Source organism: Desmodus rotundus, chromosome 5 (genome assembly GCF_022682495.2).
Source record: "Desmodus rotundus isolate HL8 chromosome 5, HLdesRot8A.1, whole genome shotgun sequence".
NCBI classification, from domain to species: Eukaryota; Metazoa; Chordata; class Mammalia; order Chiroptera; family Phyllostomidae; genus Desmodus; species Desmodus rotundus.
Genome location: NC_071391.1, coordinates 67,418,634 through 67,446,127, shown reverse-complemented (window position 1 = coordinate 67,446,127; position 27,494 = coordinate 67,418,634). Strand labels below are relative to the sequence as shown.

The following is a 27,494-nucleotide window of genomic DNA, read 5'->3' as shown; positions in this document are numbered from 1 at the left end:
GCATGTAGCTCTCCATTTCTTCCAATGCCATTTATTGAAGATCCTCTGCATTCCCAATTATACATTTTGTCTCCTTTTTCATAAATTAATTGACATATATGCATAGATTTATTTTGGGGAACTCTATTTGTTTCAATGTGTCCCTGTCTCTGTGTTTATGGCAATAACATACTTTTTTGACTACTGCAGTTTCATATTATAGTTTTAAAACAGGTATTGTGATGCCTCCATTTTTATTTTTTCTCAAGAATACTTTGGCTATTCAGGGATTTTGAGTTTTAGGATTATTCATTCTATTCCCATAAAAAATGCCATTGAAATTTCGATAGGGATTTCATTGAATGTGTAAGCTGATATTAATTGCATTGGCATTTTAAAAATATTAATTATTCCAATTCATGAGTACAAAATATCTTTTCATTTATTTGTGTCTTTTCAAATTTCATTCATCAGTACATTATAGTTTCCAATGTACAGATCGTTTGCCTCCTTAGTTAAATTTATACTTAGGTACTTTATTTCTCTAATCCAATTATAAATGGGATTGTTTGCTTAAGTTCTCTTTCTAATAATTTATTACTAGTATATAGAAACACAACTGATTTTTGCATATTGATTTTGTATCCTGCAACTTTACTGAATTTTTTATTAGTTCTAACAGTTTTTTGGGTGGAGTATTTAAAGTTCTTTACATTTAAAATCATGTCATCTGAAAATTTTTTTTAAATAGTTTCTTTCTTTCCAATTGTATGCCTTTTTTTTTTTTAATTGCTTAATTCCTCCAGCTAAGACTTCTATGTTATGCTGAATACACTCCGCAATAGAAGGCATCATTGTCTTATTTCTTATTTTGGAGAAAGAGCTCTTGATTTTTTATTGTTGAATATGATGTCAGCTGTATTTCTGTCATATATATTCTTCATTTTTTTGAGGTTCATTCCCTCTATTCCCCCTATGTTGAGAATAAAAGGGGGGATCCAAAAAAGCCCAGAATTTATTTATAAAAATTGTGTATTTATTCCTACATGTTTATTCTTTCAAGTATATTTTAGTGATTATGGTATTACATTTGTCCCATTCTTTTTCTCCTTTTTATCCTCCTCTGCTCTACACCCCTCCTCCCTCCAGGATCTCACCCTTAGCCCATGTCCATGGGTTGTACATATAGGTTCTTTTGCCTCTCCATTTCATATACTATTCTTATCCTCCCCTTGTCTATTTTGTGCTTACAATTATGCTTCTTATTCCCTGTACCTTTCCCCCCACCCATTCTTTCCCTTCCCCCTCCCTGGTGATAACCTTCCATGTGATCTGCATTTCTGTGATTCTGTTTCTGTTCTAGTTGTTTGCTTAGTTTGTTTCTCTTTTCCTTTTTTTTTCGGTTTGGTTGTTATTAGTTGTGAGTGTATTGTCATTTTATTGTTCATAGTTTTGATCTTCTTTTTCTTAGATAAATCCCTTAATATTTCATATAATAAGGGCTTGGTGATGATGAACTCCTTTAACGTGACCTCATCTGGGAAGCACTTTATCTTCCCTTCCATTCTAAATGATAGCTTTGCTGGATAGAGTAATCTTGGTTGTAGGTCCTTGCCTTTCATGACTTTGAATAATTCTTTCCAGCCCCTTCTTGCCTACAAGGTTTCTTTTGAGAAATCAGCTGATAGTCTTATGGGAACTCCTTTATAAGTAAGTCTCTGCTTTTCTTTTGCTGCTTTTAAGATTCTCTCCTCATCTTTAGTCTTGGGTAACTTAACTATGATGTGTCTTGGTGTGTTTTTCCTTGGGTCCAACTTTTTTGGGACTCTCTGAACTTCCTGGACTTGCATGTTTATTTCCTTTGCCAGATTGGGGAAGTTTTCATTCATTATCTATTCAAATACATTTTCAATTTCTTGCTCTTCCTTTTCTGTTTCTGGCACCCCTATGATTTGGATGTTGGAATGTTTAAAGTTGTCCCAGAGGTTCCTCAGCTTCTCTTCATTTTATTGAATTCTTGTTTCTTTATGGATGTTGGAATGTTTAAAGTTGTCCCAGAGGTTCCTCAGCTTCTCTTCATTTTATTGAATTCTTGTTTCTTTATGCTGTTCTAGTATAATGTTTATTTCTTCCTTTTGTTCCAAACTGTTGACTTGAGTCCCAGTTTCCTTCCTTTCACTGTTGGTTCCCTGTATATTTTCCCTTATTTCACTTTGTATAAGCTTCATTTCTTCCTTTATTTTGCTATCATACTCAACCACTTGTGTGAGCATCCTGATTACCAGCGTTTTGAACTGTGTATCTGATAGGTTGGCTATTTCCTTGTCCCTTAGTTCTTTTTCTGGAGTTTGATCTCTTCTTTCATTTGGGCCATATTTCTTTATCTCAGCACACCTGTTACATTGTAACGGGTGAGCCTTAGGTATTCATCGAGGCAGAGCAACCCACTTTGCTGTGTTGTGGCACTGTATGTGAGGGAGTGGTCAGAGAGGGAACAATGCTGCTTGTTTATATATTTTTTCATGATTCAGTCTTAGAAGGTTATGTTTCTAGGAATGTATCTATTTCTTTTAGGTTTTCAATTTTATTCTTACATAATCATTCATAGTAATCACTTATGAACCTTAGTTTTTGTGTGATATCAGTTGTTATATCTCATCCTTCATTCCTAATTTTAATTACTGAGTCCTGTCTCATTTTCACTTGGTAAGTCTCACTAAAGATTTGTGGGTTTTGTTTATCTTTTCACACAACCAGCTCTTAGTTTCATCATTTTATTTTCTCTATAGTCTGTATTTATTTCCACTCTCATTTTTATTTTTTCCTTTTTTTTGCTGTTAATTGTGATGCTCAATTTTTTTCTAGTTTCTTAAGATATAAAGTGACATCATTTATTTGAAATCTTTCTTTTTTCTTAATGTGGGCATATTTTTCACCCATGCTCTTTCCTCTAAGAACTATTTTTGCTGAATCCCACAAATTTTGGTATGCTACCTTTCTATTTTAATTTGCCTAAGATACTTTCTTTGATTTCTCTTTTGATTGCTTTTTTGCCCCTTGGTTATTCAGTAACGTGTTGTTTAATCTTCACCTATTTGTAAATTTTCCATTTTTCTTCTTATAATTTATTTCTAGTTTTATACTATTGTGGTCAAACAATATAGTAGATATGACTTCAACTTTTTAAAAATTAATTATTTTTGCCTAACATATTTATATCCTGATATATGTTCCATGTATCCATGAGAAGAAACCATATTCTGCTGCTGTTGGATGGAATGTTCTGAAAATATCTATTAAGTTCATGGCATCTAATGTGTAGTTAATGTCTTAACATACCTTGGGTTTCTGTTTGGATGATATGTTAAATGTTTTATGTAATTCATGAAAATTTGGTTAAGGTAATATTTTTCTGTGCTTATCATTAAATATAAATTAGAACAGAAAAATTGAATCTGAAAAAGCAACAACTAAATAAATATATGTAATTAAAATTGTTGTGTCTACTGATATGGGTAAACAGGACAGTAATTTCTGTTTGAATATAGACTTGATATAAAATAATAAGAAAAGTAGGTTATGTTTAAATAATGGAAAGTTAAAAAGAAAGATTATTTGTAATCACAATAACATATATATTTTTCTTAACAGATGACCTGAAAGGATTGCTATTTGTTGTCCTTCAGAATCCACTAAGCAACAGTTTTGCATTACTGCTGTCAAAGGATATCTTTACAGAAACCAGTTCCTCTTTGAAATTCATAATTTGGACCCTGTTTCAGGAAGCAGGTACAGTTTACCTTTATTAATCTGCCTTTAAAATTGAAAAGAATGTTGAAGAAAAAGAGCAACCATAATACTATGTGTATCTTTTATGGAAATCCTTAACAAAAACCTCAATATATTAAAGTTTAAATTATATATACTCAAAATAAGTGAGTGTTTTACCTTTAAATTGAAGAAACCTTGATTTAGTCACTAAGCACAAACACTAGAAATATTCTGGAAATAATATTAATGTGAAAAATAGTAAAATATTTTGTCTTTATTAAAGTTTTAGTTTGTTATGAGAATGGAAAGTACATACAGATGTGTTAACTTGCTGAAAATAATAAGGCGAACAGTACACAGTACTCCGTTGCAGTCTCCTATTTCATACTATCTTCCTCAATCAGTATATAACATGCTAGTGAATGTATTTTATGATTTCTGACAGCATGGGATTCAAAACAACGCTTATGTTATATAAGCAGGAAGTCATGGTCAATGAAAAGTTCAGTTATACCCACCTCATTAGGGAATCTCCCAAATGAAAGTGACTTTGATGCCCTTTGCTCAGCAGCTTCACATTCTTAAATGCTTATACAATAATTAAAACCATTAAATATTAATTGCGTCTATATTGAGTAAAAGTGACCATTGCATACCAAGTCCTTTAAAATGAATCTATTAACATACTATAGAATACATCATTAGACATATTTAATATTCATGACTAAGTGGGCATTAACAGAGTAACTTAATTCCATAGTGTGTACTTACATAATTTTTATGTTGTATTTTAAATAATCAATCAAGGATGTCAATTAACTTTGGATATACAATTATATTTTTTCTGTTATTTGTAAAATGTTGACAATATCACACCCAAATCCAAAGCTGCCATATATCTGACTTTTAATTTTTCAGGTTAATTCAAGTTAATTGATTCAAAATATTGGGAAGTGTTTTCCTCAGCCTGTTCTATGCTTTCAGTTTTATGTGGCTTCAAAATTAGAGGCAAAAAATGAATGTGACTAAATCTGAATTTGAGAGCAGTTTTGTAGGAGAGTGTAAGAGTCTAGAGTTTGAGCAATGGGATTGCACTTTGTATTATTCATGCCCAGATCATGGAAGGCCACCGCAGGAAATTTTGCATTTTACGTATCTTTCATTCATTACATTAAATCATACCAGTTTGTCATTTTTATTGAAAGCCCTAACTGTACCAGGTGTTTAAAATTAATTTTGCACAGAAAAACAACCATAAATTTTACATTTTCCTAAAGACTAGAAAACAAGTGGAGAGGAAAGATAAGGAAGTGGGTAGAAATCTCTGATCCTGAATCCTCAAACCATGGAAAAGAGTGAGTTCCCCATAAATTAGTCCTTAGCTATATTCTAATATTACACAGATTTTTACCCAAATTTTATGAGTGTAGTTATGTTTGCTACAAGAATGATCTCAGAATAAGTTATAGATACAAAATAAAATTAAAATAAGAATTATGTGTCATCTAAAAATTATATATGCACATCTAGGAAGATATTTATCTCTATATTTTTTTCTGTATATAAACATTTTATTCATAACTTTTAATCACTGGAGCATCTCAGACAAATCAGACTCTTTATTAACTTACTACTTCTTCAATACCTGTGAATACCAAAGGTAAATTATATGTAGACACCTTAATTGAATTTTGTAATGTAGAAAACATTTATTTATGCTTCTTGTGACATTTTCAAAGAAAGACAACTGAACATAGCATACCAGCTGCAGGTAAGAGAATTTTGGATCTAATGCTTACTTCCAGATGGATATGGATATGCAATTTAAATTTATGGTTAGACGTATCAGCAGATGGAAATAGAATGGAGTGAATGCCTTTGCCACCTGTGAACTGGTGTGTTCTATCAATTACCAGCTGAATTATATTAAATTCAAGTAGTTCAACAGGACTCTAATTAATTTTTGAGAAGAGATTTTTCCCACCTATTAATCAATCTAGGCTTCACATTGAGGATGTAGGGCTTATTCAACGGTACAGGGAACCGTTGGAAGCAGTTTTGCCAGAGCATCGTTCAGTCTTGTCATGTCGCTCCTGTTGTTTCTCTGCCCAACTAATTGAAAAGCATATTGGTAAAATAGGAAGCCACTGAAACAAGGGAGACAGACTGAGCACTCCAAAAGAGATGTAAGTGAATTAGAATTGATGAATCTGATTAGAGTCGATTCACAGTGTCACATTAAATGAAACCCCATTTCATTCATGTACTTGCACCTAATCTGTTACACAACTAATAAAAACATTCAGGGAGACACTGACAGTTTCGTCTTGACACAATCAACTAAATTCAGGCTATAATAAAAGGCGACATGTATTAAAAGGGGTCCATAGTTCAGCCTCTGAGACTGAAATGTTTCACTCAGTAACTTACACCATTCTGTCCAGTAGGTGTTGGCTTAGTTCCAAGAGAAAAAAACTTTGTTCCATTACAGAAGAGCCTACCTAAGTGGCTTTAGGTTTACGGATGTTCAGAATTGGCAGCATTTTCATCATTCATGAAAACAACCAAACAAAAAATCACACATTCTAGTTCTCAGTATCAATGTACGCACCTGCAGAGTACTACAGCTGAAAATGTAGAGTGGGGTGTTCTCCCAATTTCAACAATGGAAAATTTAATTTTGATCCTTAATGGTCTGAAAATTGCATAGATATTGGAAAGAAAGAAAATAATCTTTTTCACATATGTAGGTTGTTACATCTTGTGAGTTAACAGCACTTCTATTTGGCATAATATGTGTATAATGGTATCCTGAATTGACAAAATAATGGGGAGGTTCCATGGAGATAGTTTTGGCTGAATATCAGAAAGAATTTTGTAACAATTAGAGTGTTCACAATAGTCCTTCAGGGATAGTATGTCCAGATAAGCAGGAATGTACAATTTCTAATTGTTAGGAAGGGAAATGGAACAGTTCCTTCCAAAATTATTATTCAATAATAAATTCTTAATTCATATAAGATGTCTGTTACAAACATCTGTATTTTGCCATTTGTGAAATTAGTTATTTAATTTTAAATATATTTGTAGTTTTTTGGAAGATAATGTTTTAAAATATTTTATATGAAAATTTGTTATATAGAGTGTACCAAAATACCTAAGTATGTTAATCAAAATAAAATACTTTAAGTAATTTATCAGTTGCCATAAAATAATACATAATTAGAAGTTGTATGAATTTCTTAGTTAACATTTATCTCTATCTTCTAGTTATAGAGGTGAGCGGTGACTGATTGTGTTGGTTACCAAGGGATATCTTTAACATAATCTTATTTATAAAAGATATGTTGGTGAATTAATATTTCTCAAGTTTGTTGCTAAGGATATTTGAGGAGACTAGGTTTGCCCAGAGCAAGTAGAGGAAAAAAGTAATAAATTTCACTGTGATATGACAGAGTGCCTATATATTAGGGTGCGTAAACATTTAGTAGAATAATGTAAGACATTTACCATTCACAGATTATAAACATTCAAACAATTCAAGTAATTTGAATGTATGCAGAATACCTCATATATAAACTTAGTAAATAACTCTTATTACAGATTTCTATTGTGGAAAGAATTTATGGAAACAGAGAATATATTGGCATTTACGATATGTCATTTTTACTTACATCTTTAAATGCCAAAGAAGATTAAACATGGAAAACAAAAGCCAAAATGACTTTTCTGGAGCATATTTGAATATAAGGTTTCTGTCCAATCATACTTACGTACCAGCAATGGAAACCTTAGTCTGAATGCTCAGCTCCCTGAATGCTTCAAAGCTATCCTAACAAAACACTCGAGGGGCTCTACTCTACCACTGATGTTTGAAATGCATTTAGCATCTCTGTACTAAGACAAGTGATTGATATACAGACATTCCCCTAAACACGTTCATATTTGCTGAGAGAACTGAGGTGATTTTGACAAATGGAAAAAAAAATTACAGGCTTTGGAATAAGGCAGATCCAGGATTGAATCTCTGCTGTAAATTTGATAGCAGAGAATTAGAAACATGGGCTTAATTGTAATGGACCTCAAGTTTTATTCGGCTTTAAAAAGTGAATAATGCTTCATTTTGCGAGGGTAGGAGAAGTTGAAATTAATCATGTCTGTCATCTATGAATCTACATACACACACAGATATTTGGAGTTTGGGAGTTTGGTGTCTGGAAGATGTTTAACATGATTGTTATTGTGATAGAATGAATATCATATATTTTGCCACCGAGTAGAAAAAACTTTATTGAGTGATAAAATTTTTAAAGAGGGGAAGGAGAGGAGGAAGTAGAGAGTAGGGAGGTAAAGGACATAGGAAAGAAAGGAAAAAAAGGAAGAAAAAGAAAATGAAGGAAGGAAGGGAGGAAGAAAGAGGGAAGAAAAAAAGAAACTAAAGAAATAAAGAGAGATGGAGGGAAGGAAGAAGAAAGAGGAGGGGCAGAAAGGAAAAAACAGAGATGGCCCTTTTTCTTGTCACATAGTATTTGCTTGCTTTCTAGGGCTGCTGAGGGATCTAAGATTAACATAAAAAAACTGATCCATGTGTCATGAAATATTAGAAAATTGAATATGAAGAAACCTCCCAATCATGTCACAAAATATTAGAAAATGGAATACAAAAAAAAACCCCGTCCGATCATAATCTACAACATTGATTATATAACACTCGATGAACTTTGTGTTAGCACATAGCACTATTTCCCCATCTTGTACTCGCTGGTATACTCCGGAGCCTGGGTGCCTAATAACTACAGTTCTCAGAAGACCTGTCTCTAAGATTTAGCGTTAGGTGCCAATCCATAAGTATTTTGGGGGGAAAAGAACAATACATGTGAAAAAGGGTATCGTGGAGTGTTCATGGTGAAGACACGGAAGTCTTATCACTGTCCTTGCAGCTACAGGAGCCCCATATGGTTTTCTTAGAATCGTCTGTCTCAGGGCTGGAAGCTGTCATCATTTCTGGCGGCTGTATCTATGGTTTTTGAAGTTTCTAACTCTGAAAATTTAGCAGTGGCCTTTCCTAATATTTATTCCAATGAAACTTCTACCAGTTATAAGCACCTAGTATATGAATTAATTTCTGCTTGCAATACCCATGAGTTATTTTATTTTCTTGACCTAACTTTAACCGGCGAAAAATAGGTCTAAACAAACAACCCAAAAATATCACACTCACACAGGCCAAATACATACAAAAGCCTAACAAAGTGCATGAAAACATAGAGATATATTGTGTTCATTGATGAGTAAACTCAACTGCAAAAAAGGCTTAAACAGCTCTCAATTAGTTTTATTTTTGTGTACTTTCATAAATAATTAAGATAGTATGTTAACTGGACAGAGGGGACTACTGCAGGAGATCCCTGGAATAAAATAAAGAGCCAGAAAGTGTTCTATGTCTATGTAAGAGTTTGGTAAGCAAGGGAGATGAGACTACAGGTCAGTGGAGAAAGAATGCACTATCCCCTACATATTCTAATAAAATACTCCATCCATACGAAAAATATTTAAATAACATCAGATCTCTCAGCATGCCAAGCTTAACAAACAAGCAAACTCCTGTTAGATGTAAAACCTAAATTTAAAAGGCAGAATTTTAAAAATTAGAAAGAAAATATTGGTAATCATTTTATTACCTCAACAAAAAGAAAAATATTTGTAAATATGAAAAGTCTGTCAATGAACAAAACGACAGATGTAAATACTATTTAAAAATAAGATTATGGTAATACATCTTGGCAGACAAACTTTTAATAGCTCTCTTTTGCTTGTAAAAAAAAAAAAAAACACAGACTCTGATCAGTTAGCAATCAATACTTTTACAGATGTGCTATAGAATAACTTTCCAAGTTTGCATTTTACCAGCGTGGTAAATTGCAGTAGTATCTTTAATTCTTCAGCCCTCTCTGTGTCTGTGTTATTTGCCTTGTGACTTCCTAGTTCTTCTAAATAATGAATAAAATATAATATTATTTGCCCTTTGACATTGGGCTTAGCCACATGACTTGCTTTGCTCAATAGGATGAGGCAAAGGTAATGGTACATCAGCCCTGTGGCTAGGCCTTAAGGTACATTTGTTATTTCCTCAAACCCTGTGGCTCTTTTCACATTCACCAAGAATATAGAAAGGAAAAGAAATGTGCGGAGTTAATCCACTCCAGGGTGAACCATTCCAGCTAAGCCTAGTCTTAACCAGCTGACTTTCAGCCACCCAATATGTGATAATAAATGGTCGCTATTTTAAAACATTGAGTTTGGGGATGGTTTGTTATGAAGCAATGGCTAACTGATATCACAATAATCCACAAAGAAATTTATGTTCACTTATTCTTTTTTTACTTTATTTTTTATTGTTGACACTATTACAGGTGTCCTTATTCCTCCCCCTTTGCCCACCTTCACCCAGCCCCAGCCCCAGCCCCCGCTTCCCTCTGCCCATCACCGCGTGGCTGTTTGGATCTATGGGTTAAGCATACATATGTTTTTGGCTAATCCACAAAGAAATTTATGTTCCACTTTTTCTTGATAGTCATTATCCCTAAATATGCATTTCACAGCACTTCTCAAACTCCTCTGTTATTATTAACCCTATTTGGTATGTGTTACTCCTCCAGTTTTCCCCTCTCCATGTTCAAGGTCAAGGTAAAATACTCTTTATACAATAAGTCTCAGAGTCTTTTTGTATGAAATGAAAGAAACATGCCACATACTGACTGATTTCATCAATATGTGTTAATCTTTTATTTCCTGTACAATACCTTTTAAAGTCAGGCACTTTAATTTTATACTAATCTGTACCCTCCATACAGCTTTCCTCATAGTATATTGGTAATATGTGAACCAAAAAGTGTAAATAATGATTTATATAGATGATATTCATTGTTATAAACACAGATTTTGATACTGTGTAAAGAAATTAATGTTTTTCACAAATTAGTCCTCCAGATTTAAGTTTTTCCTTACTTTTCTATGGGGACTATGATGATGGTAGAGTTCAGCATCATTCTTCTAAGATGGAAGTAATCTTTAAATGATCTACCATCTTCAGGGCTAATATGTCAAAATCGGAAAGTAGAAAATCCTTGTGGCTAATCCATGGTGACTTAGCAAGCTAGACAACTGCAGTAAGGATTACACTGTAAATGGCTTGCTAGTGACACTATCAAGCCTTAGTAAACTTTCCAAAAATAATGGTTTTTCATGAATGATACACTTCACTTAACTGCATTTCTTTTCTTTTTTCCTTTGAAAATATTTGTATTTTATTGTATTTTAACTTAGAAGTCAGTATTCCTATATGCTTTTTAGTAATTAGTTCAAATACAGAAGGCCTCCAATAAATTGTCCTCCAATTTCTCTGGAAGCATTTAAATTGCATACTGTGGCACCAGATCTTGTGTGCGCTTAGTCAATTTTATTCTATTACCGTGGTTGCAAACTTTATTTTTTTTTAATTATGCTTTTAATTTAACACTACATTAAGCAAGTTAATATATTTACTTTGCAAACCATTTTTCTTACTTACTTTGCTTCTGACATGTTGAAGCCAAGGATAAAAACAACTTTTAGTAAAAAGTTTTTGCTCACACGTGACTTAGGTGAGTTGGGGGCGGGGCGCTGTGCTTGCACAGGTGAGGGAATAGATGGATTTCCAGAAGATACAGGAGCCTGACGTCTGCCGTTGCTTAGGGTACTTGTAAATGTTCATTGTCTTTTTCTGCTTTATGGAGTGATGTAATCAGCTTGGCTACCATCTCATAGATTTTACCTACAGGCAATATCTATATTACGATAAATACTTCACACTACCTATGTGTTTCTCAAATAGATAAATTCTTAAAATAATTGAACATTTCATCAGCATATCCTGAATATAACTTTTAGCATTAAAAACATTATATATGAAGCTCGCACGTGGAATGGAAAGTATTAAAGATTTTCTGAGGTTTATTTGGGATAAAGAAGAAGGTGAAAAATGTTTGTGATCATATGTCACTATAGCAAATCATATTGTTTTAAGATTTCAGTGATGCATAGCAGTGGAAATACCAGAGATGAGTACAGTAGACTTTTCCATAGACTGAGTGTTCCAGGTCATTTAATCCTCTCTAGTGTCTTCAGAACATTCCAACAGAACTAATGATAACAAATTGTCATACCATTGTCCTCATCATGACCTGTTTGGGTTGAAGATAAAAAAGTTATACTCCTAAAGCTATGGGTAAAAATATAGTGATCATCAACTCATCAACTCCCTCCCTCCCTCCCTCTCTCCCCACATACATGCAGTCCTGTGAATTGTTGTATTGTGTCATTTTATTAGAAAGTATAAACTACCAAGAATAAAATCAAGAGAATCAAGAGCTTGGAAATATGCAACAACAAAAAGGCCAATGTACATGAGGCTCGAGTGATAAAAGGCGTGTCCTATGCCCTTGGAACTTTTCAGACTTTTGCTCACAACCACGTAAGCAATTCTCACAGACATGGTATTCTAGCTTCACAATTTGTGACAGATTAAAAATAGAATGTTGGAAGAGAGCCCCATCTTGCACCAACTTCCCTCTGAGGTTTTACATAAAACATGTGTCAAGATTCTTGCGCCAAAGAGATAGGAACCTGGGTTAAATATGTCCCTCATCGGTCTTGTTGTTGCAGGTTAACTTTTGAGAATTAAATCCTGCAGCCATGTTGGACTGCCCAGCGTTGGCTGAAAAAGCTTCCATGGCGCTAGAGAAAACCTAGAGACAGAGAAGGACAGATGCAGTGTAGACCCTGAAGGAGAGAAAATGTCCAAGAATACAGGAACTGCCCTCGGCCTGTAGTGGGACAGAGGGATTACGAATGGAAACATTAACAACATGTCCTATTGAGGTGTAATTCCAAAACGGTCAGATTCTCTGAAAACACACTGAATCTTATAACAAGGTTCTTCAGTGAACGTGGGAGTCTCCTTCATCCTAATCTTAGTCTTGGGCTAAAAATAGCGTTTGCTTTTAGACTGATTCTACAGTTCAGTTTATTGGAGAGCTATATCTGCTCACACTAATAAAGTCAACAAATATGAAGTTACTTGTTAGATATAATAGACAAAACAGTAAGTTCAGTCAAAAACAATCAAATTAGCTATTAGACATAAAAGAGTCAAAATAAATTGTTTAACAGAATTGTTCGCCTTTTTGTAATCTTCTATCTTGATATCTTATGTCCTGTTTTAAATGGGGGACAAGAGTGTGTAATTAGAGCGCTCAGTGTTGCTTGAATGACGTGACCCCACACCGGTGTGCCAGGCAGGGTAAAAACTGCAGTGGGATTCCTCACCTAATACTTTTTTCATCATTTGTTTTATATTTCCTTTGCTGTTGCTTATACTGTGAAAGAAAGAATACTTTCCCTAGTTACTTCACAATTTTATTTATGTCTATGAACTAAAAAATTAAGAATAAGAACTATTCAGATAGATAATAAGTATAGAAAAAAGGAACAATACAGCAATGACGTGGTAAAATCTTAGGGATACAATTTCTGTAAGAATTACAAAGTCTTCAATTGTAACTAAATATCCAAATCACTATGTTTTGTATGTTTTATCTTTACACTTTAAAATTTAAGTGGACTTAGAAAGTTACTTTGACTTAGTCCTCAGGAAGAATCATTTTAAAGTCTTATGGGGATACTTACAGAGCATTTGTTCATACATTTTGGAGTTAGAGGGAAAATTATAATGTGAGTGGTTGATAATTTCTCTCTGTAATTTGTGTTGAGAAGGAGCAGTGCATTCGGCCTTTCCCAATATTTAGCTGTGTGAGAAATGAGGATAGGCAAACTCTTTGAAAAGACTTTTGAAATGCATTTTATACACAATTTAAATTAGTGTATACATATTACAGGAAAAATGTCACACTTTTTTCAGAAATATCTATTTTTTTCCTGCTTGAGGCTTTTCAAAGAATAAAGATGATGATATTTGAGAAATATTTCTAAGAATAGCTAATATGTAATGTAAAGAATTATTTCTATGTTCTATAAAAAGTTAACAAATACAAGTATAAAACTACACTAAATTTGTTTTCCTTACTATTTAAATGCCCACTATCATAAAATTGCCATAATTATTTAACCATATTCACATTTCAGAGTTTTATATGTTATGTTATATGCTTTCATTTAAATTAAGTCCATGAATTTATTTGTCTGTAAACATTAAATTGATGTAATGTAGGAAATTGTTCTATGTTTTTTCAAAAGTAGCATCTTCAACTTGCATTAATATAAGTATTAATTTTACACTATTTTAAAAAGTCTTCAAAAATATACAACAAATATGTACTATTTAAAAATACAACTTCGTATTTTTTACAATAAAAATATCTCTTATATAATATATAGGTTATCTTTAGTCATTTGAAAGTGTTAGACCAAGTATTCTAAAATTTATCTTTGCATTGAGCCTGACCACTCATCTGTATACTTGAATGTCATATTTTTTCTGTGATAAAATTGCTTCTACTGGATTGCCTTTTGGTGTTTCCTATTCATTTGTATTGAGAGACATAACAAGAATCAGTTATACTCAGATCCCAGGAATGAGCTGGGCATGTCATCGACCACGTTTGCAGTGCTCCGTGAAGGGGTTGGGCTGGGGTGGAGGGTGGGAAATGTCTCTCCTTATTACTAAGAAAAACTCTTAACCTTCTAAATAACATCATTTGTCTTGGTTGTGTTTTGTTGCTATTGTTATTGTTCTATTTTACGAGGTGAGAATGATATTTTTTATTTTGTTTTCCTATTATTTTCTCTTCATTTATATATATATTTATTTTATTTGCCTATTATTTGCTTAAATTGTCACAAGTTGCTTCCACTTTTATTATCAAATGTGTTATACAAATAATATATGAAAATCATTATAACATCCTATACTTCCCAATTTTCTAAAATATTTATTTTTATCCATTTTAATATTTTATTTATATATATATATATATATGATTTGCCTGTTTGAATGATCTAGGAATACAGTTTTGAATAAAATTTAACAAAAAAAAATCTTGCTCTTTTCAAACTGACTTTCTTGTATGGAAAGCTATTGAATAAATAGACAAATAAAAATGTACAATATTTTGAAGTGATTAATATTTTGGAAGAAATAAGTCACTTAAAGAAATAGAAAATTTGAAGGTTAAGTATTTTGTTGTTATTATTGTTTTATTTTGTTTTGTTTTGTTTTCTGGGAGATCTTGTGAGGACGTTCTGTTCAGAGCCCTCTGCTCGGACATGAAGGAAGTAAGCTGGCTAGCCACATGGCCTTTCTGGTGATAGAAGCAACAGCAGATACAATGCTTTGAGGCAGGAGTGTGTTTGGTATGTCTGGGAGGTTAGTATGCTGGAGAATGAGGGAGAGGGTAGAAAATATGAAATCAGAGAGTTGGTGGAACAACAAAGGCAAGTAAGTCAATGTCAGGTATTGTGAGAGATTTACCTTCCACTCTATGAGATGGGAGGCTGTTAGAAGGTTTTGAACTGAAGAATATCATAATGTAACTTTCATTTCAAGTATGTGTTAATGGATTACATATGACAGGGATGAAAATAAAAGTATAAAGGATGTTACAGGTGTTTTGTTCTTGAGTAACTGGAAGGTGGGAGTTGCCTTGGCAACTAGAAAAGTTAAATTTCTACTTACTGAGATTGAGATAATGGCAGGATTCTGATGGGGAGATAGAGGAGTTCATTTTCAGACAAGTGTGGAATGCCTACTTGACATGTAAATGAAGACGTAAAGAGGTTGGGCATATGACTTTGGTGTTTAAGAATGCTGAGTCGACTAGATATATAAAGTTGGAAGTTCTGCATTAGGGTTTCATGTTATTATAAAAGACAGGGAAGAGGAGATTTATATGAAAAACATAAATTACAGGAATGAGAAAAATATGCAAAAGAGGCTGAGGAGGTGCAGCTACAGAAATTAGGGAAAAACTGAAAAATGGTGCTTCAGATGCCTTGTAAGGATCCATGACAATGGCTGCTATAGTTCTACTAAGATGAGGACTTAGCTACTTATTTTGATTTCATTCTTTCTTTGTCAAAAGCTTTTGCAGTGCAGTGGTAGTTATGGTGGGAAGGAACAGATGGTTTGAGTGCATTTGAGAGGAAATGGAAAAAGAAAAAACAAGGCAAGTACAGAAAGATGTTTCTCTAGAGCAATGATAATAATCTTAGGAATTAACAATCTTAGTAATAATTATACAAAATAAATAAATGAAAATAAATAATTGTTAAAGCTCAGGTACAATGATTGCATAAATCTACATTGAACATACATACAACTACAAAATATATTTCCATTTTTTCCTTAAAAATATTACTTTGAGGCTCTAAAATTTCTGTATTTTAAGTAAACTTTTTTTGTTTACTTCTGCTTCTTCTTGATCTGCCTGATTAGACAGTAATTTATTAAAGATATCTGTTTTGTGATTGAAATACTTGATATATTCTAAAGCATTTAAAAAGAGCTTTTGTTATTCTATTTGCATGTTATACCTTTTTTAAATTAATAGAAATCTAACAATAGGTGAAGTCAGAATTTAATGTTATGTGACTGGAAGAGAGACCTCTCCATGAAACAGTTCTTACAGTAATGAATACCCGTAGCTAACTGAAATAATTTAATTCTGAGCTTTTTAAAATTTAAATACAGTGGTAATAAAGAAAACATGGAACATTGATTTATAATATATATAATTATGTATTAAAAACAAAATACAGTTGTCTCAAAATAAAACAGCTGAATTTCATTTCATGCAAATGCATGCAATTCTAATAATTTAAATTTATAATTTCTTTTAATAGTTTATATACTATAGTTTTATAGCTTGAATTTTTGATCCATTAAAACTTAGAAGTATCAAATGATATGACATTTGTCATTCAAAAGCACAAATGTGAGTCCAAACTCTGCTACTTCAAAACAGTATAATGTGAAGCAAACCTGGAGTTTCACTTTCCTCCCTTGTAAAATAATAATAACTAGAATATTTACCACACTGAGTCACTGTGAGACTTAGAGTCTCACTAAGTCTCACAGTGAGACATTCTATTCTTTGTGAAAGTAGAAGTAATTTATCTACAGTGAAAAATGAGAGGAGAAGGAAAGACTAAGAGCTTAGTTAGATTTAGCTTCACAAGAACATCTTTGTCCATTAATCAGTCTCTGTTGAATTATTGAGGAGACAAGACTCCAGAAATAGAGAACTTTATAAACTACATCTTGAGTCCAGTCTCCTACAATTCAAATTCAGTTAAATAAAACATGAGGAAAAAATACAATAAAATAATTATTTATAAAAAATAAAATTACTCAGATATTCCACACAGCAATATTTTCACTGATATGTCCCTTAGAGCAAGGGACATAAAGGAAAAAATAAATAAATGGGACTTCATCAAAACAAAGAGCTTCTGCTTAGCTAAAGAAAACAGCAGTAAAATGAAAAGGGAACCAACCGTATGGGAAAATATATTTGCCAATGGTACCTCAGACAAGGGTTTGATCTCCAAAATATATAAAGAACTCACACAACTTCACTCCAGGAAGACAAACAACCCAATTAAAAAATGGGCAAAGGACTGGAACAGACACTTCTCCAAGGAGGACATACAGAGGGCCCAGAGACATATAAGAGGATATTCAGCATCAGTAGCCATAAGAAGGATGAAAATTAAAACCACAGTGAGATACCACTTCACACCAGTCAGAATGGTCATCATAAACAAATCAACAAACATCAAGTGCTGGAGAGGTAGTAGAAAAAAGGGAACCCTAGTGCACTGTTGGTGGGAATGAAGACTGGTGCAGCCACTGTGGGAAACAGTATGGAATTTCCTCAGAAAACTAAAAATGGAACTACCTTTTGACCCAGCAATACCACTGCTGGGATTATACACTATGAATCCTGAAACACCAATTCAAAGAACCTATGCACCCCAATGTTCATAGCAGCACAATTTACAATAGCCAAGTGCTGGAAGCAACCTAACTGTCCATCAGTAAATGAGTGGATAAAAAATCTATGGTATATGTACATGATGGAATACTAACTAAGCAGCAGAAAGAAAGAAGGAGCTCCTAACCTTTGCCACAGCATGAATGGAACTGGAGGGCATTATGCTAAGTGAAATAAGCCAAACAGTGAAAGACAAATACCATATAATCTCACCTATAAGTGTAATCTAACCAACAAAACAATCAAGCAAGCAAAATATAACCAGACACATTGAAATAAAGAACAAACTGACAGTAACTAGAGGGGACAGGGGAGAGGGGATAATGGGAGAAAATAGGGGAAGGTCCATCAAGGAGCATATATAAAGAACACGTGGACAAAGCCAAAGGGGGTAGGTTTGAGGGTGGTAGGTGGGGATAGGTGAGGCAGGGGGCTGAGGTGGGGCAAAAATGGAGACAACTGTACTTGAACAACAATAAATTTTTTAAATAAATATTAATTAATTAATTTAATTAAATAAATAAAATTAAAATAAGAAAAGGAATAAGGAAACTTTAGTGTAATTAACATCCAAATAGTAATTACTGCAATTATGCTGATTGCAATTATAAATTATAAGCTAATAAAAATGATCGATTAAATTAGATGCAATAACACCTTGCCCTGCCTTAATAAGTAGGCTAAAACATTGAAATAAACAAGTGGTGATAACTATTCATTATGTTGATCTATTTAATATTTTTAAAATTTTTATTTAGTATTAAGAGAGGCATTGTAAAATAATGTTATATATCTGAAGGGTATTTTCTACATTTTAAATTTTACAGAATTTAAAAATATTTTTTAAAGTACTGCCTAGTGTGTAGAATTTGACTCATAGGTTTCCACAAACTATCCCTTATAACTATGCTTAGAAACTCCTGTGTGGCAGAAGGTGTAGGGGATAATAGTGTTGAATAAGGCCCTAATAATAAATAATTAAGCACTGAGGGTTTTTTTATCTACAGTATAAAACAAATTAAGGTGATGATTTTTAGAAAATATTAATTTTATTAAATTTTAAATACCATCCTTTTCATGTCTAAGAAGTAGGTAGATTTTAGCATCCAAATTTGATTAATTATTATGGTACTTATTTTTATTTTAGGGATATAAAATATTAGCTAAAATAAATTAGAACTAAATAAACATAAACTATTGTTCCACCTGTGGCCAATAATTTTACAAAGATTACATAGAAAATGACTTCAGTGAGGGCCATTTGTTAGCAGAGAGAAAAACTTAAGAGATATATAAAACAAACACAAAGCAAATGACAAAATAGAAAATAAATTGAAAAGTGAGTATTAGGTTATATTCAGTAATAGTGAAACATGGTTTATTAAAAATGTTAGTAGTAAATAATATCCAGAATAAAGGCTTCTTTGGTGTCACTCTGTCAACTAACAAGCAAAAGAGAGACAAGACTCATGGTTAGAGAGCAGGCTGGCAGCTCTGGGTGGCGGGGGTTGGAGGGGCGGAACAAAAAAGAAAAAGAATCTCATGGACACAGACAACAGTGTGGTGATTGCAGGGAAGGGGACGAGGGGTGGGGGTGAAAGACAGTATAAAAGGGATTAATGGTCATGGACAGAATACAAAAGAATAAACTATTAAAATATATTTTTTAATGTTAGTAGGAAGCCTATTCAGAATGAATGTTTCTTCGGTATCGCTCTGCTCTGTTCTAGTAGGACCTTACCTGCAAAAGAGGTATTAGTAGCCTAGCGGTGGCTGGGAAGAACGTGAGCAGGTGAGGGTGATTAGCAGATGTCTGACATCCACAGAGACATTGGGTCCATGCTGGCCCGTCCACCCAACCCCATGTGTTATTTACCAGGTTGGCTACTGAGGCAAAAATGGTTATTATTGACAATGCAGCCACACACATTTATTGGACCAATAAAACATGATAGTACTTTTATGTATTTATCCTAAAAACCAAAAGTATAAGTAAACACGATGGGCTATCTGAACCCAGGGGCGTTTTTGAAGCGTGGACACTTTGGCATGGGCCAGATGTCATGCGAGGAGGGGAGGATGAATTTTTTATCAGCTGGAAAATGAAGAAAGAAATTGGTGATGTGTAGTCTGGAGAAAAGGAGACTTAGACGGAGACAATATGTGCATTCCCGGCTGTTAAAAGGACTGTCATGTGGAAAAGGGATTAGAACAGGTATGTCTTGCTCCGAAGAATAAGACTCTGAACCATGGCTTTGCAATCAGCTCAGTATGGTAAACAAAGATTCTGACATTTTTAATTATGTGATGCCAGTGAATGCTTTATTATAAGAAATATCTTGCCCTTGGAAAATGTTATAATATCCAAGATTACTTCTAACACTAAGAATCTTTGATTTTGAGGTTTAAAGTAGACTAACTTGACATGCTCATTCTAAAATGTATAAGAAGCCTTGACCCTGGCTTTATGGTAATCTAAAAAGATTATATGATGACCTATCTTATATCTATATCAATACTGTCTATATATCTATCTCATGATTTCACATTCAACATAATTTAAGCTGTATAAAGACAAAAATACTTTCATATAGCATGTTCTAATAATCTTACATTCTTAAAATGAAAAAATGACGGTCATTCATTTAAAGATATGGTTGCATTTAGAGCTAAATCTAATATCGTGAGGCACATAATATACTGGAGAAGGCCATGGAACAGATCATGTCAATGTGCAATGATGGTTGAGTATGCTAAGTGTTATGAGAGATATTTATAGATACTAGGTTAAGCCACATTTATGTTTATAAAAGTATTGCTTCAAGAAAATCAAACATACAAAAACTAACCATAAAAAATGAAAGTGTAACTATTTATAAAAACAACGTTCTCATTCAGAAATAATCCCTGGGAATTTATTTGGCAAACTTCTCAAAGATGATTCTTTTGTGACTTAGCGTACTCAGGATGCTCACCTTCTCACCTCAAAGTGCCGAAGGAAGCTTGCAGTGGGTGGAGCCCGAGGGGCATGGAGAAGCTTTCCTATCTCTTGCTTTCTGAGAGATTTTTAAGCTTAAACTTTGTCCAATAATAATTCTATGCCTTTCTGTAAAATAATATAAGTAAAATGTGTAAAAACCTTTTAAAAGTATACTTTGGTAAAAATTTTCTTTCACCTTGTACATTTCTATCCTTAGTTAAATAAAAACAGAAAAAAATACTTAAGTCCCTAAATTATTTCGGGTCTTGATTAAAGATGTCAAAAGTGGCTCACACAGAAAACACTCCTTAATAAAATTATGTTTCATGTCGTGTAAGTTTTTTTTAAATGTACTCATCTCTTTATTTGCTCAATATGGTTTATCATCTTTATATATAGTAAAAGATATATTAAAATGTGTCCCCTGCTCCCAACATATTTATAAAAAATGGGAAATGAGTCACATACAATGCAAGCTGATATAGTTTTTAAAGAATGTCAAGCCAGAGAGAGCCTTCAATTTAATGTTTATCTCCATTACATTAAAAAATAAGGGTTTTGAAAAATAAATGTGAAGTTTTTCAGCTCATCTTCCATTCTTAAAAATAAAAGTGAAGATAATATGTAATGGAAAGATACAAATGATGAGAGCAAAAAGTATAAAATACAAAACAATTATAGAGTAATAAGGAAAATTAAAATAAACACCTGTAATAGAGCTTGTGGACTATACTGTGGAAAACACTGACATGCGCAATCCACTGCTCGGACAGGTGGTGAAGCACAACCTAGAATGTACAGTGTTACTGCAGTGTGACTGTGTGTAAATTGTTTTCATCTTTATTTTGTTCCTTCGATAGTATGTTATATCCATTAATATATGTAATCACTTTCTAATGTAGCAAATGGACACGTAGTTATTGGGGCATTCAAAAAAATGTTAAAAGCATGTTTAAAGGAGAAATAATAAGTTGTCTCAATGTTTCTTTTAAATCTTACTAATTGCTTATTCCTTAAGATCATAGTGTAATGGAAGTCACTGCCCTTACATGATAAGACATTTCTAGACTTCTGGACCTCTTATTGGATAGACAGAAGAGAAGGCAAAAATGCAGTTTCCCTTGCCTGAAGGACCTATGATGCAGCAGGAAGGAGCAGTGGAAAGACACAGCCAGGCCCTCCAGATGTGGATTCTTTCTCTCAGACCCGCAGTTGAACTAATATGGACAGTATGCATTAATTTCAAGTATTGGCTTCATCGGTAAGAAAATTTAGGACTCATGCAGCAGGAGAAAAACCACTTGCACACATACATACGTACATACATGCATACATATATATTTATTTGATATTTCAAATAAGGCACTAGCCAGAAATCATGTAGAAAGTCAGAAAATGTAGGGTATTATTGCTCATATGTAAGCACTTGATATTTTCATACTAATTAATTATGTATTGCTCTGAAAGGTGCATTAATTTTCAGTGGCATAAACTGAATGTAAGTACTCATGAGCATGGTATCTTTTCTTTAGTCCCTTCCTCTGCACTCCCCCATTGCTACCTTTGCCTCTCTACGTGAGTATCTCAAAGGCAACTTAAATATGTCTTAACCAAAATTCATAATTACATACACTCTCCTTGTTGAGGTACATTGAACAATCACTCTCAATTCTTAAAACTTGAAGCAACACAGTGACAAAGATGTAATTACTCCCATTATATTGGGTTGGCCAAAAAGTTTATTCATTTTTGTCCATCAGCTGGCTCTAATAGTGCTTAGTTGTCTTTAACGTCAACTGAAACTATTTTGTTAGATTGTATTGTTACGACTGTCATATCAGCATGCATTTAAAAAAATGAAAATTGGTGAATTTATGTGCAGCCATTTTAATATTGAAGATGGAAGAAAACATGCTACATTTTTGGCATATGATGCTTTATTTTTTCAAAAAAGGTAAAAACACAACTGAAATGCAAAAAAAAAAAAAGATTTGTACAGTGTATGGAGAAGGTGCTGTGACTGACTGAACACGTCAAAAGTGGTTTGAGAAGTTTTGTGCTGGAGATTTCTCCATGGACGATGCTCCACATTCGGGGGGACCAGTTGAGGTTGATAGCGATCAAACCAGACATTAACTGAGAACAATCAATGTTATACCACCTAGGAGAGAGCCAACATACTGAAAATATCCAAATCAATAAAGTTATTGGTGAAAATGAGAAATGTGTCTTTTATTTAATGGAAAAAATAAACACAGTGTTTGGCCTACTCAATACAAATAAAGAATTTGAGACTAAGAGAAGAATGTGTACAAAGTCACACAACCAATACCTTTCTATCACATAAAGTATATAGTAAACACAATATACTCGGAAAAGATTTTCAAACCTTAGTTCTATTCAAATGTTAATTGTATACATTTGCTGTTATGCATATGAAAATTATTATTTAATTTTCCACAGAGTAACTATAAAATATATTTTTTATTTTATGCATTTTTCCTAGTCCTTTTAATATAAAAATATTAAAATTTCATTGTATTGTTCTCAAAGATATAAAATCTTAAGTATTTGAACAAAGCATTAAAAAAAAGATACATTAAAGTGATTACATATATTAATGCATATAACATACTATTGAAGGAACAAAATAAAGATGAAAAACTGTTTATACACATCCACACCACAATAACATAATACATTTTAAGTTGTGTTTTCTTTTTATTCTTGCCCATAAGCAAAAATAATTTCACAGAGCTATAATGGTAGCATAGAAATAATTCTATATTTGACTTTTTCCTTTATATTATGTCTTACTCATGTAAGATTACCTTTAAATATTGCCTTTCTATATTAACTATAGCTTATTAGCTTGTCACAGAGGTACTGAGAGGCAGGGCAATAATTCTGCTTAATTGATCCAACAAAAAGGAAATTGAATTAATTTTGAAGATGTAATGTAAATATTCTGGGCTAATTTATCTTTAAAAATGTCTCTGTGACACAGCAAACACCTGCTTCCCTTTTCTCTTCTTTGCAAATGCTCGGGCTGTGCTGTGCCAGGAAGGCCTTGAGCTCTTGGGGCCTTTGGTTCCTTACACTCACCTGGGTTTCGACTACTGTACAGACTGAGAGGAAGCTCCTGGGCTCCCCACTGAGACGTCAAGGATGTGTGAGCTCTCTCACGGTTTTTCCTGCTACCAGTAGTCAAAACTCTATTACGGAGTTGAACCGCATCCGGACAAAGCACATTTGTGACTGAGAAATTAGATGGAGATAGAGAATTGCAACAGGAAAGGAAAAACAGCCGTCGCTGTCACTGTCATTTTCTAGCAGAAACAAGCTTTTCTGAAAAAATAGTGAAGCTCTGCAGTGAGTCTCCTGCTGCTCTAGTTTGTTGCTGTGGCCCCTGACTGCATACACAGTTTTTTGAGACAATTTTTTTGAGACAACTACCCCATTCCTACCACATAGAGAAGTATTTATTTACTTATTTTTAAGAAAGATGGGAAGTATATCTCAGTAGAATCCCTAAATGAGGGTACTCATATTTTCAGAAGATCTTTTACTTTAGGTTGTTGAAGGGAAACATATTTTGTACTAATTTTATTATAATTTTCTTTCTTTTTTCCTCCCTTCCCTTCCTCCCTCCTCCCTCCTCTTCCTTCCTTCACTTGCCTTTCTTTTTCTTCTTGTTCTAATTGGTGAATAATTGTACCTTCCAAGGTCATGGTTCACAATTGATCAGATCAGTCCCTGCACAAGGTTCATGGACAAGGAAGAAATTCAAGCCTGAAATACTGTTCATGCTCCACTTGCTAAAGAAATTAGGGCTATATCTCCCCACATGGGTTTCTGTTTCTAATTCTCAGAAAAGCTTATTAAGGCTGGTGGCAACCCTGCCCTCCCTCTTCCTGCCATAGGGATATTCAGATCATGCCTGTAGAGGTCAAGCGTCTGCCTCGCACAGGTCAGTGAACCCACAGGGTTAATACAGCCAGGTATCGTGCAATAATTATTACTCCGTCTTTCTTTACAGGGCCTCATCAGAAAGTCTGAGCAAATTTTTGGCAGACATGTCTTAACTGTGAAGGATTACAAAACATTTTTTAAGTTGATAAAGTTAATATTTATGGATCAATTGAGATATTGGTATCATTTAAATATCAATTCAAATGGCATTTTCTTGATTCTTTAAAAGTAAAATCCTTCCCACTTTTTAAATTATGTAGAATTATGTAGCATTTTTAAATTACTGCTGCTGTTATTACATACTTCCTGTTTTGCATTTTAGTCATTTGTTTGAATGTCTGTGATTTTTCTAGATTTTATATTTATTCATGAAAAGGCCATATCTTATTTATCTTTGATCCCTTGACTGGATGCAATAGTAAGGACACTCTCCAGGAACAAGTTTGTTGGACAAACTGAAGCACACTGATGTAATGATATGTCTTGGAGAAACTGAGAAAAGCTATGAAGCTACAATAACCCTAAATAATATAAATTTAAAGCAGACTGACCCACTTGAGTCTGCTGGTACTCTTTGTATTTACAGGAAAACAACCTTTACATGAATCGATTTTGTTGCAATTGTCATGAAAATTGTGTTCTATTTTACAATTACATCAAAATGGAAGCTGTCCTGAGAATATTTAACATTGTATAGATATTTTTAAAAAACCCAGAAATACACATTTCATAGGCACACATTAATATCATACCCAGAGCTATTTTTATTAACCAGTTTCACTACAAAATAGAAAAAAACTTTGGACTACGCTTCCACATCAGAAGATATTCTGGGCAATTCATCTGTACTTTAAATAAAAATCAAAGTAACTGTGAAAATAACTGAAAACAGATTAAAAACATTCCAAACATTGCCAAATAAATTTACCAGGAGTTATGGGTCTTAAGTCCTACCTTCCTTTTTGGCTTGAAACCACACAACTGTTTTTGACCTGTCTTCTCCTTCACACTTTTAGTTAGAATTATACATGTTTTTTCTAGTCATCAAAGCTCTGAAAGTGTAGATGCACTTTAAAAGAAGACTAAATATTGTTTTGAAAAGTTGTATTGCTTTCACTGCACCCAGATATTTAGGGAACAAGATTATTCAACAGTTGTACGGCTCTTACCTAAGGGGTCATCGTGGTTCAGAAGACAAATTTTTGTAAAGGAAATGTCTTCCTTTGCTTTTAATGAAGACAATGATGAAATAAGTATATTGTTAATGACACTACAATTATCATTCATTTTCGGTAAATGGTTTTATACTTACCATCAGGTATATACCAAGCTCATAGGTCAGCAAAGCAAATAACAAAATAAGCAACAAAACTTCCTGCTATTATAAAGTTTATACTCTAATGGATGAGTTCAGTAACCAAAGAAATGAATAAATAAATTAAGCAGGTATTAAAAGGTGCTAAGTGTTATAGAAAAAGCTGAACTATGGTGATAAAGAGGCTGAATTTGGATAATGATAATAAAGACTTCCTGAGAAGACAGCTTCTTAAAAAAATGTATTATTGTTTATGCTACCACATAAACAATAATACATTTTCCCCTCTTTGTCACCCTCACCCCACTTCCATAGTCAATCCCCACACCATTGTCCATGTCCATGGGTCCTTCATACATGTTCTTTGACTAATCCCTTCATCTTCTTTCAATCAGTTCCCACCTCCCTCTACCCCTCTTACAGCTGTCAGTCTGTTCCCTGTTTCCATGCCTCTGGTTCTATTTTGCTCATTAGTTTATTTTGTTCATTAGGTTCATCTTATAAGTGAGATCATATGGTATTTGTCTTTTACCGGCTGGCTTACTTCATTTAACACAGTATTTCCAGTTCCATCCATGCTGTCGATAAAGGTAGGAATTCCGTCTTTCTTTCAGCTGCGTAGTATTCCCATTTATGATACAAACACTCAGCAAAGTGGAAGTAGAGGGAGCACACCTCAACATAATAAAAGCCATATACGAAAAACATACTGCTAACGTCATACCCTGGGCAAGATCAGGAACAAGACGGGGTGTCCAATTTCACCTCTCTTACTCAACATAGTACTGGAAGTCCTAGCCACAGAGATCAGACTAGAAGAAGAAATAAAAGGCATCCAAACTGGAAAGGAGGAAGTAAAATTGTCATTATTCACAGATAAGAAGACAGCTTTAAAGCCAAGACTTGAAAAAAGGGAGGCTCCAACCTGATGGAATGTAACATGTATGCCCACTAGAAACCTAAATCTGTCAGCACTATAGTCCAACTATAGTTGTCTTATGTTTCTGGCAGACAGGGAAAATATCTGGCAAACGTGTTGGTAGATTTGCTACTCTTCTCCCAACAACCCTTAAGGGAAGTGCTATTTGGCTCCCTAGCACATAGCGACAATTTTTTTGGTAGTTTTGATTCAGTTTCTTGGTGAGCTGGATACAATCTGACTCAGTCCTTACATTTCTACTGCCAAGGTGCACAGACCATGTTTGGGCATATGTTCTTGTTTTTAATGATCTTTTAACCTTTATTTATTATCGCTATGCCATGTCATAATGGATCACTTGGGTGTTTTAAACAGTTGGATGGTAGCAGTTCTGCTTAAGGCCATCTGGAAACGCTGAGGAGGGGGAATTTTGCTTCCTTGTGGATGAGCTTTAAAGGGGAATTAATTAGGTAGGAATTCCCATCAAGATGGCAGCTTAGGCAAATG

The 27,494-nt window shown here is 33.5% G+C and overlaps 1 protein-coding gene across 1 annotated transcript in view; it reads left to right on the top strand.

Annotated features, from left to right (window-relative positions):
• The window catches only part of CNTN5 (contactin 5), a 1,123,225-nt gene that overhangs the window by 278,452 nt on the left and 817,279 nt on the right, over positions 1-27,494 (top strand). The window contains exon 2 of the mRNA XM_024574613.3: positions 3,631-3,768. The gene's annotated coding sequence lies outside the window, so the exon portion shown is untranslated. The remainder of the gene's footprint in view (positions 1-3,630; positions 3,769-27,494) is intronic.